The sequence below is a fragment of the Schistocerca piceifrons genome, unplaced genomic scaffold, assembly GCF_021461385.2.
Source record: "Schistocerca piceifrons isolate TAMUIC-IGC-003096 unplaced genomic scaffold, iqSchPice1.1 HiC_scaffold_193, whole genome shotgun sequence".
Taxonomy (NCBI): domain Eukaryota; kingdom Metazoa; phylum Arthropoda; class Insecta; order Orthoptera; family Acrididae; genus Schistocerca; species Schistocerca piceifrons.
The window spans coordinates 1-19,784 of record NW_025727823.1 but is presented as its reverse complement, the minus strand read 5'-3'; the positions used below and the strand labels follow the sequence as shown (position 1 = coordinate 19,784).

The 19,784-nt window shown below is 48.4% G+C and overlaps 18 non-coding genes across 18 annotated transcripts; all 18 read right to left on the bottom strand.

The window, feature by feature from the left end:
• Nucleotides 1-372: 372 nt before the first annotated feature.
• Nucleotides 373-491, bottom strand: LOC124741258. The gene has a single exon (XR_007009947.1). It is a non-coding gene; the product is annotated as a 5S ribosomal RNA (ribosomal RNA).
• Nucleotides 492-1,507: 1,016 nt separating this feature from the next.
• On the bottom strand, nucleotides 1,508-1,626 carry LOC124741275. Its single transcript, XR_007009962.1, has one exon. It is a non-coding gene; the product is annotated as a 5S ribosomal RNA (ribosomal RNA).
• A 1,014-nt stretch (nucleotides 1,627-2,640) lies between these two features.
• Nucleotides 2,641-2,759, bottom strand: LOC124741256. Its single transcript, XR_007009945.1, has one exon. It is a non-coding gene; the product is annotated as a 5S ribosomal RNA (ribosomal RNA).
• A 1,015-nt stretch (nucleotides 2,760-3,774) lies between these two features.
• Nucleotides 3,775-3,893, bottom strand: LOC124741255. The gene has a single exon (XR_007009944.1). It is a non-coding gene; the product is annotated as a 5S ribosomal RNA (ribosomal RNA).
• Nucleotides 3,894-4,905: 1,012 nt separating this feature from the next.
• LOC124741254 lies at nucleotides 4,906-5,024 on the bottom strand. Its single transcript, XR_007009943.1, has one exon. It is a non-coding gene; the product is annotated as a 5S ribosomal RNA (ribosomal RNA).
• A 1,012-nt stretch (nucleotides 5,025-6,036) lies between these two features.
• LOC124741274 lies at nucleotides 6,037-6,155 on the bottom strand. The gene has a single exon (XR_007009961.1). It is a non-coding gene; the product is annotated as a 5S ribosomal RNA (ribosomal RNA).
• Nucleotides 6,156-7,170: 1,015 nt separating this feature from the next.
• Nucleotides 7,171-7,289, bottom strand: LOC124741253. Its single transcript, XR_007009942.1, has one exon. It is a non-coding gene; the product is annotated as a 5S ribosomal RNA (ribosomal RNA).
• A 1,012-nt stretch (nucleotides 7,290-8,301) lies between these two features.
• Nucleotides 8,302-8,420, bottom strand: LOC124741252. The gene has a single exon (XR_007009941.1). It is a non-coding gene; the product is annotated as a 5S ribosomal RNA (ribosomal RNA).
• Nucleotides 8,421-9,432: 1,012 nt separating this feature from the next.
• Nucleotides 9,433-9,551, bottom strand: LOC124741250. Its single transcript, XR_007009940.1, has one exon. It is a non-coding gene; the product is annotated as a 5S ribosomal RNA (ribosomal RNA).
• A 1,016-nt stretch (nucleotides 9,552-10,567) lies between these two features.
• LOC124741249 lies at nucleotides 10,568-10,686 on the bottom strand. The gene has a single exon (XR_007009939.1). It is a non-coding gene; the product is annotated as a 5S ribosomal RNA (ribosomal RNA).
• Nucleotides 10,687-11,691: 1,005 nt separating this feature from the next.
• LOC124741248 lies at nucleotides 11,692-11,810 on the bottom strand. The gene has a single exon (XR_007009938.1). It is a non-coding gene; the product is annotated as a 5S ribosomal RNA (ribosomal RNA).
• A 1,006-nt stretch (nucleotides 11,811-12,816) lies between these two features.
• Nucleotides 12,817-12,935, bottom strand: LOC124741247. The gene has a single exon (XR_007009937.1). It is a non-coding gene; the product is annotated as a 5S ribosomal RNA (ribosomal RNA).
• Nucleotides 12,936-13,951: 1,016 nt separating this feature from the next.
• Nucleotides 13,952-14,070, bottom strand: LOC124741246. The gene has a single exon (XR_007009936.1). It is a non-coding gene; the product is annotated as a 5S ribosomal RNA (ribosomal RNA).
• A 1,014-nt stretch (nucleotides 14,071-15,084) lies between these two features.
• On the bottom strand, nucleotides 15,085-15,203 carry LOC124741277. Its single transcript, XR_007009964.1, has one exon. It is a non-coding gene; the product is annotated as a 5S ribosomal RNA (ribosomal RNA).
• Nucleotides 15,204-16,207: 1,004 nt separating this feature from the next.
• LOC124741276 lies at nucleotides 16,208-16,326 on the bottom strand. Its single transcript, XR_007009963.1, has one exon. It is a non-coding gene; the product is annotated as a 5S ribosomal RNA (ribosomal RNA).
• Nucleotides 16,327-17,342: 1,016 nt separating this feature from the next.
• On the bottom strand, nucleotides 17,343-17,461 carry LOC124741269. The gene has a single exon (XR_007009957.1). It is a non-coding gene; the product is annotated as a 5S ribosomal RNA (ribosomal RNA).
• Nucleotides 17,462-18,475: 1,014 nt separating this feature from the next.
• LOC124741257 lies at nucleotides 18,476-18,594 on the bottom strand. Its single transcript, XR_007009946.1, has one exon. It is a non-coding gene; the product is annotated as a 5S ribosomal RNA (ribosomal RNA).
• A 1,014-nt stretch (nucleotides 18,595-19,608) lies between these two features.
• Nucleotides 19,609-19,727, bottom strand: LOC124741245. The gene has a single exon (XR_007009935.1). It is a non-coding gene; the product is annotated as a 5S ribosomal RNA (ribosomal RNA).
• Nucleotides 19,728-19,784: the final 57 nt, after the last annotated feature.

Here is a 19,784-nt window from a genome sequence, read left to right as displayed (position 1 = left end):
TGCCGCTCGGGTCGTGGCCCATATAACAGCGCAAGCACAAGAAACGTCTGCAGGAGATGAGGAGACGAGACGAGACGACTAAAGAATAACTTTATGATTACATATCGAAGTAGGAATTGTACACCGCTACACAACAACAGGCGCTGACGTATTTCAGAACATATCTGCCGATTCGTACTGTTTTGTCGTTTTCAAAGACTTCCTGGCGAACTTGGTTAGCACATTCTCCCTCAAACTGAGACAATTACTGCAATTTCGTACTTTATGGTCATTACAGTAGTTTAAAATGCTTAAGCAAGAATCTTTGTCACAACACAACGGTGGTATGGAAAGAGGGCGGTATAAAAAAAAAAAAAAAAGTAAATGAAGGGGAGCCAACAGCACGTGGTGTTCCCAGGCGGTCACCCATCCAAGTACTAACCACGCCCGATGTTGCTTAACTTCGGTGATCGGACGAGAACCGGTGTACTCAACATGGTATGGCCGTTGGCGCCCATATAATGTTGGCGCATGGCAGAATTCGCATTCGGTTCTTATCCCAACACACACAAAATCTTACTTTTCGGTCGAAAGCAGCCGCATTTTTTTTTTATTGACAATTCGTCACGTTAGCGCGAACGCAATCCTGAGTTCCAAAACTTATGAGCCGGAAGGACGTGCTTCGTGTTTTTTTTTTTTTTTTTTGTGAGCTTTATAAATTTATTTATTAACATTACATCGTTACAAGGTAACAACTTTACAACATAAAACATGAACAGAATTGTAATTGTAAGCACTTCCTTCCGCAATCCGACGTGCCAGCAGAGCGACTGCCGAACTAGCGGGCGCGCCGCCGTGTGTGTGAGACGCGCAGCTTCTCGTTGCACCTCCTGTCATCCGCTTGGCGCGTGCAGCCTTCGACACTCGCGGAAGACGCATCTTGTCCCTGGTGTCCAGTGGATGGCTGGCGCGCGGCCGACCGGCGTATGGCCTGTACGGGGTGTGGAAGTTCCTGTTGGAGGGCGCCACTGCTGGCGATGTGAGCTTCCTCGCATCAGACGAGATGTTTGCGTAATTTGCAGTGCATTCGCACCATTCCTATCGCTGTCCCTGTCCCCGTCCCGACTTGTCCCGACTTTGCTCGACTGCCGCTCGCTGCCGCTCGGGTCGTGGCCCATATAACAGCGCAAGCACAAGAAACGTCTGCAGGAGATGAGGAGACGAGACGAGACGACTAAAGAATAACTTTATGATTACATATCGAAGTAGGAATTGTACACCGCTACACAACAACAGGCGCTGACGTATTTCAGAACATATCTGCCGATTCGTACTGTTTTGTCGTTTTCAAAGACTTCCTGGCGAACTTGGTTAGCACATTCTCCCTCAAACTGAGACAATTACTGCAATTTCGTACTTTATGGTCATTACAGTAGTTTAAAATGCTTAAGCAAGAATCTTTGTCACAACACAACGGTGGTATGGAAAGAGGGCGGTATAAAAAAAAAAAAAAAAGTAAATGAAGGGGAGCCAACAGCACGTGGTGTTCCCAGGCGGTCACCCATCCAAGTACTAACCACGCCCGATGTTGCTTAACTTCGGTGATCAGACGAGAACCGGTGTACTCAACATGGTATGGCCGTTGGCGCCCATATAATGTTGGCGCATGGCAGAATTCGCATTCGGTTCTTATCCCAACACACACAAAATCTTACTTTTCGGTCGAAAGCAGCCGCATTTTTTTTTTATTGACAATTCGTCACGTTAGCGCGAACGCAATCCTGAGTTCCAAAACTTATGAGCCGGAAGGACGTGCTTCGTGTTTTTTTTTTTTTTTTTGTGAGCTTTATAAATTTATTTATTAACATTACATCGTTACAAGGTAACAACTTTACAACATAAAACATGAACAGAATTGTAATTGTAAGCACTTCCTTCCGCAATCCGACGTGCCAGCAGAGCGACTGCCGAACTAGCGGGCGCGCCGCCGTGTGTGTGAGACGCGCAGCTTCTCGTTGCACCTCCTGTCATCCGCTTGGCGCGTGCAGCCTTCGACACTCGCGGAAGACGCATCTTGTCCCTGGTGTCCAGTGGATGGCTGGCGCGCGGCCGACCGGCGTATGGCCTGTACGGGGTGTGGAAGTTCCTGTTGGAGGGCGCCACTGCTGGCGATGTGAGCTTCCTCGCATCAGACGAGATGTTTGCGTAATTTGCAGTGCATTCGCACCATTCCTATCGCTGTCCCTGTCCCCGTCCCGACTTGTCCCGACTTTGCTCGACTGCCGCTCGCTGCCGCTCGGGTCGTGGCCCATATAACAGCGCAAGCACAAGAAACGTCTGCAGGAGATGAGGAGACGAGACGAGACGACTAAAGAATAACTTTATGATTACATATCGAAGTAGGAATTGTACACCGCTACACAACAACAGGCGCTGACGTATTTCAGAACATATCTGCCGATTCGTACTGTTTTGTCGTTTTCAAAGACTTCCTGGCGAACTTGGTTAGCACATTCTCCCTCAAACTGAGACAATTACTGCAATTTCGTACTTTATGGTCATTACAGTAGTTTAAAATGCTTAAGCAAGAATCTTTGTCACAACACAACGGTGGTATGGAAAGAGGGCGGTATAAAAAAAAAAAAAAAGTAAATGAAGGGGAGCCAACAGCACGTGGTGTTCCCAGGCGGTCACCCATCCAAGTACTAACCACGCCCGATGTTGCTTAACTTCGGTGATCGGACGAGAACCGGTGTACTCAACATGGTATGGCCGTTGGCGCCCATATAATGTTGGCGCATGGCAGAATTCGCATTCGGTTCTTATCCCAACACACACAAAATCTTACTTTTCGGTCGAAAGCAGCCGCATTTTTTTTTTATTGACAATTCGTCACGTTAGCGCGAACGCAATCCTGAGTTCCAAAACTTATGAGCCGGAAGGACGTGCTTCGTGTTTTTTTTTTTTTTTTTGTGAGCTTTATAAATTTATTTATTAACATTACATCGTTACAAGGTAACAACTTTACAACATAAAACATGAACAGAATTGTAATTGTAAGCACTTCCTTCCGCAATCCGACGTGCCAGCAGAGCGACTGCCGAACTAGCGGGCGCGCCGCCGTGTGTGTGAGACGCGCAGCTTCTCGTTGCACCTCCTGTCATCCGCTTGGCGCGTGCAGCCTTCGACACTCGCGGAAGACGCATCTTGTCCCTGGTGTCCAGTGGATGGCTGGCGCGCGGCCGACCGGCGTATGGCCTGTACGGGGTGTGGAAGTTCCTGTTGGAGGGCGCCACTGCTGGCGATGTGAGCTTCCTCGCATCAGACGAGATGTTTGCGTAATTTGCAGTGCATTCGCACCATTCCTATCGCTGTCCCTGTCCCCGTCCCGACTTGTCCCGACTTTGCTCGACTGCCGCTCGCTGCCGCTCGGGTCGTGGCCCATATAACAGCGCAAGCACAAGAAACGTCTGCAGGAGATGAGGAGACGAGACGAGACGACTAAAGAATAACTTTATGATTACATATCGAAGTAGGAATTGTACACCGCTACACAACAACAGGCGCTGACGTATTTCAGAACATATCTGCCGATTCGTACTGTTTTGTCGTTTTCAAAGACTTCCTGGCGAACTTGGTTAGCACATTCTCCCTCAAACTGAGACAATTACTGCAATTTCGTACTTTATGGTCATTACAGTAGTTTAAAATGCTTAAGCAAGAATCTTTGTCACAACACAACGGTGGTATGGAAAGAGGGCGGTATAAAAAAAAAAAAAAAAGTAAATGAAGGGGAGCCAACAGCACGTGGTGTTCCCAGGCGGTCACCCATCCAAGTACTAACCACGCCCGATGTTGCTTAACTTCGGTGATCGGACGAGAACCGGTGTACTCAACATGGTATGGCCGTTGGCGCCCATATAATGTTGGCGCATGGCAGAATTCGCATTCGGTTCTTATCCCAACACACACAAAATCTTACTTTTCGGTCGAAAGCAGCCGCATTTTTTTTTTTATTGACAATTCGTCACGTTAGCGCGAACGCAATCCTGAGTTCCAAAACTTATGAGCCGGAAGGACGTGCTTCGTGTTTTTTTTTTTTTTTTTTTTTTTGTGAGCTTTATAAATTTATTTATTAACATTACATCGTTACAAGGTAACAACTTTACAACATAAAACATGAACAGAATTGTAATTGTAAGCACTTCCTTCCGCAATCCGACGTGCCAGCAGAGCGACTGATGAACTAGCGGGCGCGCCGCCGTGTGTGTGAGACGCGCAGCTTCTCGTTGCACCTCCTGTCATCCGCTTGGCGCGTGCAGCCTTCGACACTCGCGGAAGACGCATCTTGTCCCTGGTGTCCAGTGGATGGCTGGCGCGCGGCCGACCGGCGTATGGCCTGTACGGGGTGTGGAAGTTCCTGTTGGAGGGCGCCACTGCTGGCGATGTGAGCTTCCTCGCATCAGACGAGGTGTTTGCGTAATTTGCAGTGCATTCGCACCATTCCTATCGCTGTCCCTGTCCCCGTCCCGACTTGTCCCGACTGCCGCTCGCTGCCGCTCGGGTCGTGGCCCATATAACAGCGCAAGCACAAGAAACGTCTGCAGGAGATGAGGAGACGAGACGAGACGACTAAAGAATAACTTTATGATTACATATCGAAGTAGGAATTGTACACCGCTACACAACAACAGGCGCTGACGTATTTCAGAACATATCTGCCGATTCGTACTGTTTTGTCGTTTTCAAAGACTTCCTGGCGAACTTGGTTAGCACATTCTCCCTCAAACTGAGACAATTACTGCAATTTCGTACTTTATGGTCATTACAGTAGTTTAAAATGCTTAAGCAAGAATCTTTGTCACAACACAACGGTGGTATGGAAAGAGGGCGGTATAAAAAAAAAAAAAAAAGTAAATGAAGGGGAGCCAACAGCACGTGGTGTTCCCAGGCGGTCACCCATCCAAGTACTAACCACGCCCGATGTTGCTTAACTTCGGTGATCGGACGAGAACCGGTGTACTCAACATGGTATGGCCGTTGGCGCCCATATAATGTTGGCGCATGGCAGAATTCGCATTCGGTTCTTATCCCAACACACACAAAATCTTACTTTTCGGTCGAAAGCAGCCGCATTTTTTTTTTTATTGACAATTCGTCACGTTAGCGCGAACGCAATCCTGAGTTCCAAAACTTATGAGCCGGAAGGACGTGCTTCGTGTTTTTTTTTTTTTTTTTTTTTTTGTGAGCTTTATAAATTTATTTATTAACATTACATCGTTACAAGGTAACAACTTTACAACATAAAACATGAACAGAATTGTAATTGTAAGCACTTCCTTCCGCAATCCGACGTGCCAGCAGAGCGACTGCCGAACTAGCGGGCGCGCCGCCGTGTGTGTGAGACGCGCAGCTTCTCGTTGCACCTCCTGTCATCCGCTTGGCGCGTGCAGCCTTCGACACTCGCGGAAGACGCATCTTGTCCCTGGTGTCCAGTGGATGGCTGGCGCGCGGCCGACCGGCGTATGGCCTGTACGGGGTGTGGAAGTTCCTGTTGGAGGGCGCCACTGCTGGCGATGTGAGCTTCCTCGCATCAGACGAGATGTTTGCGTAATTTGCAGTGCATTCGCACCATTCCTATCGCTGTCCCTGTCCCCGTCCCGACTTGTCCCGACTGCCGCTCGCTGCCGCTCGGGTCGTGGCCCATATAACAGCGCAAGCACAAGAAACGTCTGCAGGAGATGAGGAGACGAGACGAGACGACTAAAGAATAACTTTATGATTACATATCGAAGTAGGAATTGTACACCGCTACACAACAACAGGCGCTGACGTATTTCAGAACATATCTGCCGATTCGTACTGTTTTGTCGTTTTCAAAGACTTCCTGGCGAACTTGGTTAGCACATTCTCCCTCAAACTGAGACAATTACTGCAATTTCGTACTTTATGGTCATTACAGTAGTTTAAAATGCTTAAGCAAGAATCTTTGTCACAACACAACGGTGGTATGGAAAGAGGGCGGTATAAAAAAAAAAAAAAAAGTAAATGAAGGGGAGCCAACAGCACGTGGTGTTCCCAGGCGGTCACCCATCCAAGTACTAACCACGCCCGATGTTGCTTAACTTCGGTGATCAGACGAGAACCGGTGTACTCAACATGGTATGGCCGTTGGCGCCCATATAATGTTGGCGCATGGCAGAATTCGCATTCGGTTCTTATCCCAACACACACAAAATCTTACTTTTCGGTCGAAAGCAGCCGCATTTTTTTTTTATTGACAATTCGTCACGTTAGCGCGAACGCAATCCTGAGTTCCAAAACTTATGAGCCGGAAGGACGTGCTTCGTGTTTTTTTTTTTTTTTTTGTGAGCTTTATAAATTTATTTATTAACATTACATCGTTACAAGGTAACAACTTTACAACATAAAACATGAACAGAATTGTAATTGTAAGCACTTCCTTCCGCAATCCGACGTGCCAGCAGAGCGACTGCCGAACTAGCGGGCGCGCCGCCGTGTGTGTGAGACGCGCAGCTTCTCGTTGCACCTCCTGTCATCCGCTTGGCGCGTGCAGCCTTCGACACTCGCGGAAGACGCATCTTGTCCCTGGTGTCCAGTGGATGGCTGGCGCGCGGCCGACCGGCGTATGGCCTGTACGGGGTGTGGAAGTTCCTGTTGGAGGGCGCCACTGCTGGCGATGTGAGCTTCCTCGCATCAGACGAGATGTTTGCGTAATTTGCAGTGCATTCGCACCATTCCTATCGCTGTCCCTGTCCCCGTCCCGACTTGTCCCGACTTTGCTCGACTGCCGCTCGCTGCCGCTCGGGTCGTGGCCCATATAACAGCGCAAGCACAAGAAACGTCTGCAGGAGATGAGGAGACGAGACGAGACGACTAAAGAATAACTTTATGATTACATATCGAAGTAGGAATTGTACACCGCTACACAACAACAGGCGCTGACGTATTTCAGAACATATCTGCCGATTCGTACTGTTTTGTCGTTTTCAAAGACTTCCTGGCGAACTTGGTTAGCACATTCTCCCTCAAACTGAGACAATTACTGCAATTTCGTACTTTATGGTCATTACAGTAGTTTAAAATGCTTAAGCAAGAATCTTTGTCACAACACAACGGTGGTATGGAAAGAGGGCGGTATAAAAAAAAAAAAAAAAGTAAATGAAGGGGAGCCAACAGCACGTGGTGTTCCCAGGCGGTCACCCATCCAAGTACTAACCACGCCCGATGTTGCTTAACTTCGGTGATCGGACGAGAACCGGTGTACTCAACATGGTATGGCCGTTGGCGCCCATATAATGTTGGCGCATGGCAGAATTCGCATTCGGTTCTTATCCCAACACACACAAAATCTTACTTTTCGGTCGAAAGCAGCCGCATTTTTTTTTTTATTGACAATTCGTCACGTTAGCGCGAACGCAATCCTGAGTTCCAAAACTTATGAGCCGGAAGGACGTGCTTCGTGTTTTTTTTTTTTTTTTTTTTTTTGTGAGCTTTATAAATTTATTTATTAACATTACATCGTTACAAGGTAACAACTTTACAACATAAAACATGAACAGAATTGTAATTGTAAGCACTTCCTTCCGCAATCCGACGTGCCAGCAGAGCGACTGATGAACTAGCGGGCGCGCCGCCGTGTGTGTGAGACGCGCAGCTTCTCGTTGCACCTCCTGTCATCCGCTTGGCGCGTGCAGCCTTCGACACTCGCGGAAGACGCATCTTGTCCCTGGTGTCCAGTGGATGGCTGGCGCGCGGCCGACCGGCGTATGGCCTGTACGGGGTGTGGAAGTTCCTGTTGGAGGGCGCCACTGCTGGCGATGTGAGCTTCCTCGCATCAGACGAGGTGTTTGCGTAATTTGCAGTGCATTCGCACCATTCCTATCGCTGTCCCTGTCCCCGTCCCGACTTGTCCCGACTGCCGCTCGCTGCCGCTCGGGTCGTGGCCCATATAACAGCGCAAGCACAAGAAACGTCTGCAGGAGATGAGGAGACGAGACGAGACGACTAAAGAATAACTTTATGATTACATATCGAAGTAGGAATTGTACACCGCTACACAACAACAGGCGCTGACGTATTTCAGAACATATCTGCCGATTCGTACTGTTTTGTCGTTTTCAAAGACTTCCTGGCGAACTTGGTTAGCACATTCTCCCTCAAACTGAGACAATTACTGCAATTTCGTACTTTATGGTCATTACAGTAGTTTAAAATGCTTAAGCAAGAATCTTTGTCACAACACAACGGTGGTATGGAAAGAGGGCGGTATAAAAAAAAAAAAAAAAGTAAATGAAGGGGAGCCAACAGCACGTGGTGTTCCCAGGCGGTCACCCATCCAAGTACTAACCACGCCCGATGTTGCTTAACTTCGGTGATCGGACGAGAACCGGTGTACTCAACATGGTATGGCCGTTGGCGCCCATATAATGTTGGCGCATGGCAGAATTCGCATTCGGTTCTTATCCCAACACACACAAAATCTTACTTTTCGGTCGAAAGCAGCCGCATTTTTTTTTTTATTGACAATTCGTCACGTTAGCGCGAACGCAATCCTGAGTTCCAAAACTTATGAGCCGGAAGGACGTGCTTCGTGTTTTTTTTTTTTTTTTTTTTTTTGTGAGCTTTATAAATTTATTTATTAACATTACATCGTTACAAGGTAACAACTTTACAACATAAAACATGAACAGAATTGTAATTGTAAGCACTTCCTTCCGCAATCCGACGTGCCAGCAGAGCGACTGCCGAACTAGCGGGCGCGCCGCCGTGTGTGTGAGACGCGCAGCTTCTCGTTGCACCTCCTGTCATCCGCTTGGCGCGTGCAGCCTTCGACACTCGCGGAAGACGCATCTTGTCCCTGGTGTCCAGTGGATGGCTGGCGCGCGGCCGACCGGCGTATGGCCTGTACGGGGTGTGGAAGTTCCTGTTGGAGGGCGCCACTGCTGGCGATGTGAGCTTCCTCGCATCAGACGAGATGTTTGCGTAATTTGCAGTGCATTCGCACCATTCCTATCGCTGTCCCTGTCCCCGTCCCGACTTGTCCCGACTGCCGCTCGCTGCCGCTCGGGTCGTGGCCCATATAACAGCGCAAGCACAAGAAACGTCTGCAGGAGATGAGGAGACGAGACGAGACGACTAAAGAATAACTTTATGATTACATATCGAAGTAGGAATTGTACACCGCTACACAACAACAGGCGCTGACGTATTTCAGAACATATCTGCCGATTCGTACTGTTTTGTCGTTTTCAAAGACTTCCTGGCGAACTTGGTTAGCACATTCTCCCTCAAACTGAGACAATTACTGCAATTTCGTACTTTATGGTCATTACAGTAGTTTAAAATGCTTAAGCAAGAATCTTTGTCACAACACAACGGTGGTATGGAAAGAGGGCGGTATAAAAAAAAAAAAAAAAGTAAATGAAGGGGAGCCAACAGCACGTGGTGTTCCCAGGCGGTCACCCATCCAAGTACTAACCACGCCCGATGTTGCTTAACTTCGGTGATCGGACGAGAACCGGTGTACTCAACATGGTATGGCCGTTGGCGCCCATATAATGTTGGCGCATGGCAGAATTCGCATTCGGTTCTTATCCCAACACACACAAAATCTTACTTTTCGGTCGAAAGCAGCCGCATTTTTTTTTTATTGACAATTCGTCACGTTAGCGCGAACGCAATCCTGAGTTCCAAAACTTATGAGCCGGAAGGACGTGCTTCGTGTTTTTTTTTTTTTTTTTTGTGAGCTTTATAAATTTATTTATTAACATTACATCGTTACAAGGTAACAACTTTACAACATAAAACATGAACAGAATTGTAATTGTAAGCACTTCCTTCCGCAATCCGACGTGCCAGCAGAGCGACTGCCGAACTAGCGGGCGCGCCGCCGTGTGTGTGAGACGCGCAGCTTCTCGTTGCACCTCCTGTCATCCGCTTGGCGCGTGCAGCCTTCGACACTCGCGGAAGACGCATCTTGTCCCTGGTGTCCAGTGGATGGCTGGCGCGCGGCCGACCGGCGTATGGCCTGTACGGGGTGTGGAAGTTCCTGTTGGAGGGCGCCACTGCTGGCGATGTGAGCTTCCTCGCATCAGACGAGATGTTTGCGTAATTTGCAGTGCATTCGCACCATTCCTATCGCTGTCCCTGTCCCCGTCCCGACTTGTCCCGACTTTGCTCGACTGCCGCTCGCTGCCGCTCGGGTCGTGGCCCATATAACAGCGCAAGCACAAGAAACGTCTGCAGGAGATGAGGAGACGAGACGAGACGACTAAAGAATAACTTTATGATTACATATCGAAGTAGGAATTGTACACCGCTACACAACAACAGGCGCTGACGTATTTCAGAACATATCTGCCGATTCGTACTGTTTTGTCGTTTTCAAAGACTTCCTGGCGAACTTGGTTAGCACATTCTCCCTCAAACTGAGACAATTACTGCAATTTCGTACTTTATGGTCATTACAGTAGTTTAAAATGCTTAAGCAAGAATCTTTGTCACAACACAACGGTGGTATGGAAAGAGGGCGGTATAAAAAAAAAAAAAAAAGTAAATGAAGGGGAGCCAACAGCACGTGGTGTTCCCAGGCGGTCACCCATCCAAGTACTAACCACGCCCGATGTTGCTTAACTTCGGTGATCGGACGAGAACCGGTGTACTCAACATGGTATGGCCGTTGGCGCCCATATAATGTTGGCGCATGGCAGAATTCGCATTCGGTTCTTATCCCAACACACACAAAATCTTACTTTTCGGTCGAAAGCAGCCGCATTTTTTTTTTATTGACAATTCGTCACGTTAGCGCGAACGCAATCCTGAGTTCCAAAACTTATGAGCCGGAAGGACGTGCTTCGTGTTTTTTTTTTTTTTTTTGTGAGCTTTATAAATTTATTTATTAACATTACATCGTTACAAGGTAACAACTTTACAACATAAAACATGAACAGAATTGTAATTGTAAGCACTTCCTTCCGCAATCCGACGTGCCAGCAGAGCGACTGCCGAACTAGCGGGCGCGCCGCCGTGTGTGTGAGACGCGCAGCTTCTCGTTGCACCTCCTGTCATCCGCTTGGCGCGTGCAGCCTTCGACACTCGCGGAAGACGCATCTTGTCCCTGGTGTCCAGTGGATGGCTGGCGCGCGGCCGACCGGCGTATGGCCTGTACGGGGTGTGGAAGTTCCTGTTGGAGGGCGCCACTGCTGGCGATGTGAGCTTCCTCGCATCAGACGAGATGTTTGCGTAATTTGCAGTGCATTCGCACCATTCCTATCGCTGTCCCTGTCCCCGTCCCGACTTGTCCCGACTGCCGCTCGCTGCCGCTCGGGTCGTGGCCCATATAACAGCGCAAGCACAAGAAACGTCTGCAGGAGATGAGGAGACGAGACGAGACGACTAAAGAATAACTTTATGATTACATATCGAAGTAGGAATTGTACACCGCTACACAACAACAGGCGCTGACGTATTTCAGAACATATCTGCCGATTCGTACTGTTTTGTCGTTTTCAAAGACTTCCTGGCGAACTTGGTTAGCACATTCTCCCTCAAACTGAGACAATTACTGCAATTTCGTACTTTATGGTCATTACAGTAGTTTAAAATGCTTAAGCAAGAATCTTTGTCACAACACAACGGTGGTATGGAAAGAGGGCGGTATAAAAAAAAAAAAAAAAGTAAATGAAGGGGAGCCAACAGCACGTGGTGTTCCCAGGCGGTCACCCATCCAAGTACTAACCACGCCCGATGTTGCTTAACTTCGGTGATCGGACGAGAACCGGTGTACTCAACATGGTATGGCCGTTGGCGCCCATATAATGTTGGCGCATGGCAGAATTCGCATTCGGTTCTTATCCCAACACACACAAAATCTTACTTTTCGGTCGAAAGCAGCCGCATTTTTTTTTTATTGACAATTCGTCACGTTAGCGCGAACGCAATCCTGAGTTCCAAAACTTATGAGCCGGAAGGACGTGCTTCGTGTTTTTTTTTTTTTTTTTTGTGAGCTTTATAAATTTATTTATTAACATTACATCGTTACAAGGTAACAACTTTACAACATAAAACATGAACAGAATTGTAATTGTAAGCACTTCCTTCCGCAATCCGACGTGCCAGCAGAGCGACTGCCGAACTAGCGGGCGCGCCGCCGTGTGTGTGAGACGCGCAGCTTCTCGTTGCACCTCCTGTCATCCGCTTGGCGCGTGCAGCCTTCGACACTCGCGGAAGACGCATCTTGTCCCTGGTGTCCAGTGGATGGCTGGCGCGCGGCCGACCGGCGTATGGCCTGTACGGGGTGTGGAAGTTCCTGTTGGAGGGCGCCACTGCTGGCGATGTGAGCTTCCTCGCATCAGACGAGATGTTTGCGTAATTTGCAGTGCATTCGCACCATTCCTATCGCTGTCCCTGTCCCCGTCCCGACTTGTCCCGACTGCCGCTCGCTGCCGCTCGGGTCGTGGCCCATATAACAGCGCAAGCACAAGAAACGTCTGCAGGAGATGAGGAGACGAGACGAGACGACTAAAGAATAACTTTATGATTACATATCGAAGTAGGAATTGTACACCGCTACACAACAACAGGCGCTGACGTATTTCAGAACATATCTGCCGATTCGTACTGTTTTGTCGTTTTCAAAGACTTCCTGGCGAACTTGGTTAGCACATTCTCCCTCAAACTGAGACAATTACTGCAATTTCGTACTTTATGGTCATTACAGTAGTTTAAAATGCTTAAGCAAGAATCTTTGTCACAACACAACGGTGGTATGGAAAGAGGGCGGTATAAAAAAAAAAAAAAAAGTAAATGAAGGGGAGCCAACAGCACGTGGTGTTCCCAGGCGGTCACCCATCCAAGTACTAACCACGCCCGATGTTGCTTAACTTCGGTGATCGGACGAGAACCGGTGTACTCAACATGGTATGGCCGTTGGCGCCCATATAATGTTGGCGCATGGCAGAATTCGCATTCGGTTCTTATCCCAACACACACAAAATCTTACTTTTCGGTCGAAAGCAGCCGCATTTTTTTTTTATTGACAATTCGTCACGTTAGCGCGAACGCAATCCTGAGTTCCAAAACTTATGAGCCGGAAGGACGTGCTTCGTGTTTTTTTTTTTTTTTTTTGTGAGCTTTATAAATTTATTTATTAACATTACATCGTTACAAGGTAACAACTTTACAACATAAAACATGAACAGAATTGTAATTGTAAGCACTTCCTTCCGCAATCCGACGTGCCAGCAGAGCGACTGCCGAACTAGCGGGCGCGCCGCCGTGTGTGTGAGACGCGCAGCTTCTCGTTGCACCTCCTGTCATCCGCTTGGCGCGTGCAGCCTTCGACACTCGCGGAAGACGCATCTTGTCCCTGGTGTCCAGTGGATGGCTGGCGCGCGGCCGACCGGCGTATGGCCTGTACGGGGTGTGGAAGTTCCTGTTGGAGGGCGCCACTGCTGGCGATGTGAGCTTCCTCGCATCAGACGAGATGTTTGCGTAATTTGCAGTGCATTCGCACCATTCCTATCGCTGTCCCTGTCCCCGTCCCGACTTGTCCCGACTTTGCTCGACTGCCGCTCGCTGCCGCTCGGGTCGTGGCCCATATAACAGCGCAAGCACAAGAAACGTCTGCAGGAGATGAGGAGACGAGACGAGACGACTAAAGAATAACTTTATGATTACATATCGAAGTAGGAATTGTACACCGCTACACAACAACAGGCGCTGACGTATTTCAGAACATATCTGCCGATTCGTACTGTTTTGTCGTTTTCAAAGACTTCCTGGCGAACTTGGTTAGCACATTCTCCCTCAAACTGAGACAATTACTGCAATTTCGTACTTTATGGTCATTACAGTAGTTTAAAATGCTTAAGCAAGAATCTTTGTCACAACACAACGGTGGTATGGAAAGAGGGCGGTATAAAAAAAAAAAAAAAAGTAAATGAAGGGGAGCCAACAGCACGTGGTGTTCCCAGGCGGTCACCCATCCAAGTACTAACCACGCCCGATGTTGCTTAACTTCGGTGATCGGACGAGAACCGGTGTACTCAACATGGTATGGCCGTTGGCGCCCATATAATGTTGGCGCATGGCAGAATTCGCATTCGGTTCTTATCCCAACACACACAAAATCTTACTTTTCGGTCGAAAGCAGCCGCATTTTTTTTTTATTGACAATTCGTCACGTTAGCGCGAACGCAATCCTGAGTTCCAAAACTTATGAGCCGGAAGGACGTGCTTCGTGTTTTTTTTTTTTTTTTGTGAGCTTTATAAATTTATTTATTAACATTACATCGTTACAAGGTAACAACTTTACAACATAAAACATGAACAGAATTGTAATTGTAAGCACTTCCTTCCGCAATCCGACGTGCCAGCAGAGCGACTGCCGAACTAGCGGGCGCGCCGCCGTGTGTGTGAGACGCGCAGCTTCTCGTTGCACCTCCTGTCATCCGCTTGGCGCGTGCAGCCTTCGACACTCGCGGAAGACGCATCTTGTCCCTGGTGTCCAGTGGATGGCTGGCGCGCGGCCGACCGGCGTATGGCCTGTACGGGGTGTGGAAGTTCCTGTTGGAGGGCGCCACTGCTGGCGATGTGAGCTTCCTCGCATCAGACGAGATGTTTGCGTAATTTGCAGTGCATTCGCACCATTCCTATCGCTGTCCCTGTCCCCGTCCCGACTTGTCCCGACTTTGCTCGACTGCCGCTCGCTGCCGCTCGGGTCGTGGCCCATATAACAGCGCAAGCACAAGAAACGTCTGCAGGAGATGAGGAGACGAGACGAGACGACTAAAGAATAACTTTATGATTACATATCGAAGTAGGAATTGTACACCGCTACACAACAACAGGCGCTGACGTATTTCAGAACATATCTGCCGATTCGTACTGTTTTGTCGTTTTCAAAGACTTCCTGGCGAACTTGGTTAGCACATTCTCCCTCAAACTGAGACAATTACTGCAATTTCGTACTTTATGGTCATTACAGTAGTTTAAAATGCTTAAGCAAGAATCTTTGTCACAACACAACGGTGGTATGGAAAGAGGGCGGTATAAAAAAAAAAAAAAAAGTAAATGAAGGGGAGCCAACAGCACGTGGTGTTCCCAGGCGGTCACCCATCCAAGTACTAACCACGCCCGATGTTGCTTAACTTCGGTGATCGGACGAGAACCGGTGTACTCAACATGGTATGGCCGTTGGCGCCCATATAATGTTGGCGCATGGCAGAATTCGCATTCGGTTCTTATCCCAACACACACAAAATCTTACTTTTCGGTCGAAAGCAGCCGCATTTTTTTTTTATTGACAATTCGTCACGTTAGCGCGAACGCAATCCTGAGTTCCAAAACTTATGAGCCGGAAGGACGTGCTTCGTGTTTTTTTTTTTTTTTTGTGAGCTTTATAAATTTATTTATTAACATTACATCGTTACAAGGTAACAACTTTACAACATAAAACATGAACAGAATTGTAATTGTAAGCACTTCCTTCCGCAATCCGACGTGCCAGCAGAGCGACTGCCGAACTAGCGGGCGCGCCGCCGTGTGTGTGAGACGCGCAGCTTCTCGTTGCACCTCCTGTCATCCGCTTGGCGCGTGCAGCCTTCGACACTCGCGGAAGACGCATCTTGTCCCTGGTGTCCAGTGGATGGCTGGCGCGCGGCCGACCGGCGTATGGCCTGTACGGGGTGTGGAAGTTCCTGTTGGAGGGCGCCACTGCTGGCGATGTGAGCTTCCTCGCATCAGACGAGGTGTTTGCGTAATTTGCAGTGCATTCGCACCATTCCTATCGCTGTCCCTGTCCCCGTCCCGACTTGTCCCGACTGCCGCTCGCTGCCGCTCGGGTCGTGGCCCATATAACAGCGCAAGCACAAGAAACGTCTGCAGGAGATGAGGAGACGAGACGAGACGACTAAAGAATAACTTTATGATTACATATCGAAGTAGGAATTGTACACCGCTACACAACAACAGGCGCTGACGTATTTCAGAACATATCTGCCGATTCGTACTGTTTTGTCGTTTTCAAAGACTTCCTGGCGAACTTGGTTAGCACATTCTCCCTCAAACTGAGACAATTACTGCAATTTCGTACTTTATGGTCATTACAGTAGTTTAAAATGCTTAAGCAAGAATCTTTGTCACAACACAACGGTGGTATGGAAAGAGGGCGGTATAAAAAAAAAAAAAAAAGTAAATGAAGGGGAGCCAACAGCACGTGGTGTTCCCAGGCGGTCACCCATCCAAGTACTAACCACGCCCGATGTTGCTTAACTTCGGTGATCGGACGAGAACCGGTGTACTCAACATGGTATGGCCGTTGGCGCCCATATAATGTTGGCGCATGGCAGAATTCGCATTCGGTTCTTATCCCAACACACACAAAATCTTACTTTTCGGTCGAAAGCAGCCGCATTTTTTTTTTATTGACAATTCGTCACGTTAGCGCGAACGCAATCCTGAGTTCCAAAACTTATGAGCCGGAAGGACGTGCTTCGTGTTTTTTTTTTTTTTTTTTGTGAGCTTTATAAATTTATTTATTAACATTACATCGTTACAAGGTAACAACTTTACAACATAAAACATGAACAGAATTGTAATTGTAAGCACTTCCTTCCGCAATCCGACGTGCCAGCAGAGCGACTGCCGAACTAGCGGGCGCGCCGCCGTGTGTGTGAGACGCGCAGCTTCTCGTTGCACCTCCTGTCATCCGCTTGGCGCGTGCAGCCTTCGACACTCGCGGAAGACGCATCTTGTCCCTGGTGTCCAGTGGATGGCTGGCGCGCGGCCGACCGGCGTATGGCCTGTACGGGGTGTGGAAGTTCCTGTTGGAGGGCGCCACTGCTGGCGATGTGAGCTTCCTCGCATCAGACGAGATGTTTGCGTAATTTGCAGTGCATTCGCACCATTCCTATCGCTGTCCCTGTCCCCGTCCCGACTTGTCCCGACTTTGCTCGACTGCCGCTCGCTGCCGCTCGGGTCGTGGCCCATATAACAGCGCAAGCACAAGAAACGTCTGCAGGAGATGAGGAGACGAGACGAGACGACTAAAGAATAACTTTATGATTACATATCGAAGTAGGAATTGTACACCGCTACACAACAACAGGCGCTGACGTATTTCAGAACATATCTGCCGATTCGTACTGTTTTGTCGTTTTCAAAGACTTCCTGGCGAACTTGGTTAGCACATTCTCCCTCAAACTGAGACAATTACTGCAATTTCGTACTTTATGGTCATTACAGTAGTTTAAAATGCTTAAGCAAGAATCTTTGTCACAACACAACGGTGGTATGGAAAGAGGGCGGTATAAAAAAAAAAAAAAAAGTAAATGAAGGGGAGCCAACAGCACGTGGTGTTCCCAGGCGGTCACCCATCCAAGTACTAACCACGCCCGATGTTGCTTAACTTCGGTGATCGGACGAGAACCGGTGTACTCAACATGGTATGGCCGTTGGCGCCCATATAATGTTGGCGCATGGCAGAATTCGCATTCGGTTCTTATCCCAACACACACAAAATCTTACTTTTCGGTCGAAAGCAGCCGCATTTTTTTTTTATTGACAATTCGTCACGTTAGCGCGAACGCAATCCTGAGTTCCAAAACTTATGAGCCGGAAGGACGTGCTTCGTGTTTTTTTTTTTTTTTTGTGAGCTTTATAAATTTATTTATTAACATTACATCGTTACAAGGTAACAACTTTACAACATAAAACATGAACAGAATTGTAATTGTAAGCACTTCCTTCCGCAATCCGACGTGCCAGCAGAGCGACTGCCGAACTAGCGGGCGCGCCGCCGTGTGTGTGAGACGCGCAGCTTCTCGTTGCACCTCCTGTCATCCGCTTGGCGCGTGCAGCCTTCGACACTCGCGGAAGACGCATCTTGTCCCTGGTGTCCAGTGGATGGCTGGCGCGCGGCCGACCGGCGTATGGCCTGTACGGGGTGTGGAAGTTCCTGTTGGAGGGCGCCACTGCTGGCGATGTGAGCTTCCTCGCATCAGACGAGATGTTTGCGTAATTTGCAGTGCATTCGCACCATTCCTATCGCTGTCCCTGTCCCCGTCCCGACTTGTCCCGACTTTGCTCGACTGCCGCTCGCTGCCGCTCGGGTCGTGGCCCATATAACAGCGCAAGCACAAGAAACGTCTGCAGGAGATGAGGAGACGAGACGAGACGACTAAAGAATAACTTTATGATTACATATCGAAGTAGGAATTGTACACCGCTACACAACAACAGGCGCTGACGTATTTCAGAACATATCTGCCGATTCGTACTGTTTTGTCGTTTTCAAAGACTTCCTGGCGAACTTGGTTAGCACATTCTCCCTCAAACTGAGACAATTACTGCAATTTCGTACTTTATGGTCATTACAGTAGTTTAAAATGCTTAAGCAAGAATCTTTGTCACAACACAACGGTGGTATGGAAAGAGGGCGGTATAAAAAAAAAAAAAAAAGTAAATGAAGGGGAGCCAACAGCACGTGGTGTTCCCAGGCGGTCACCCATCCAAGTACTAACCACGCCCGATGTTGCTTAACTTCGGTGATCGGACGAGAACCGGTGTACTCAACATGGTATGGCCGTTGGCGCCCATATAATGTTGGCGCATGGCAGAATTCGCATTCGGTTCTTATCCCAACACACACAAAATCTTACTTTTCGGTCGAAAGCAGCCGCATTTTTTTTTTATTGACAATTCGTCACGTTAGCGCGAACGCAATCCTGAGTTCCAAAACTTATGAGCCGGAAGGACGTGCTTCGTGTTTTTTTTTTTTTTTTGTGAGCTTTATAAATTTATTTATTAACATTACATCGTTACAAGGTAACAACTTTACAACATAAAACATGAACAGAATTGTAATTGTAAGCACTTCCTTCCGCAATCCGACGTGCCAGCAGAGCGACTGCCGAACTAGCGGGCGCGCCGCCGTGTGTGTGAGACGCGCAGCTTCTCGTTGCACCTCCTGTCATCCGCTTGGCGCGTGCAGCCTTCGACACTCGCGGAAGACGCATCTTGTCCCTGGTGTCCAGTGGATGGCTGGCGCGCGGCCGACCGGCGTATGGCCTGTACGGGGTGTGGAAGTTCCTGTTGGAGGGCGCCACTGCTGGCGATGTGAGCTTCCTCGCATCAGACGAGATGTTTGCGTAATTTGCAGTGCATTCGCACCATTCCTATCGCTGTCCCTGTCCCCGTCCCGACTTGTCCCGACTTTGCTCGACTGCCGCTCGCTGCCGCTCGGGTCGTGGCCCATATAACAGCGCAAGCACAAGAAACGTCTGCAGGAGATGAGGAGACGAGACGAGACGACTAAAGAATAACTTTATGATTACATATCGAAGTAGGAATTGTACACCGCTACACAACAACAGGCGCTGACGTATTTCAGAACATATCTGCCGATTCGTACTGTTTTGTCGTTTTCAAAGACTTCCTGGCGAACTTGGTTAGCACATTCTCCCTCAAACTGAGACAATTACTGCAATTTCGTACTTTATGGTCATTACAGTAGTTTAAAATGCTTAAGCAAGAATCTTTGTCACAACACAACGGTGGTATGGAAAGAGGGCGGTATAAAAAAAAAAAAAAAAGTAAATGAAGGGGAGCCAACAGCACGTGGTGTTCCCAGGCGGTCACCCATCCAAGTACTAACCACGCCCGATGTTGCTTAACTTCGGTGATCGGACGAGAACCGGTGTACTCAACATGGTATGGCCGTTGGCGCCCATATAATGTTGGCGCATGGCAGAATTCGCATTCGGTTCTTATCCCAACACACA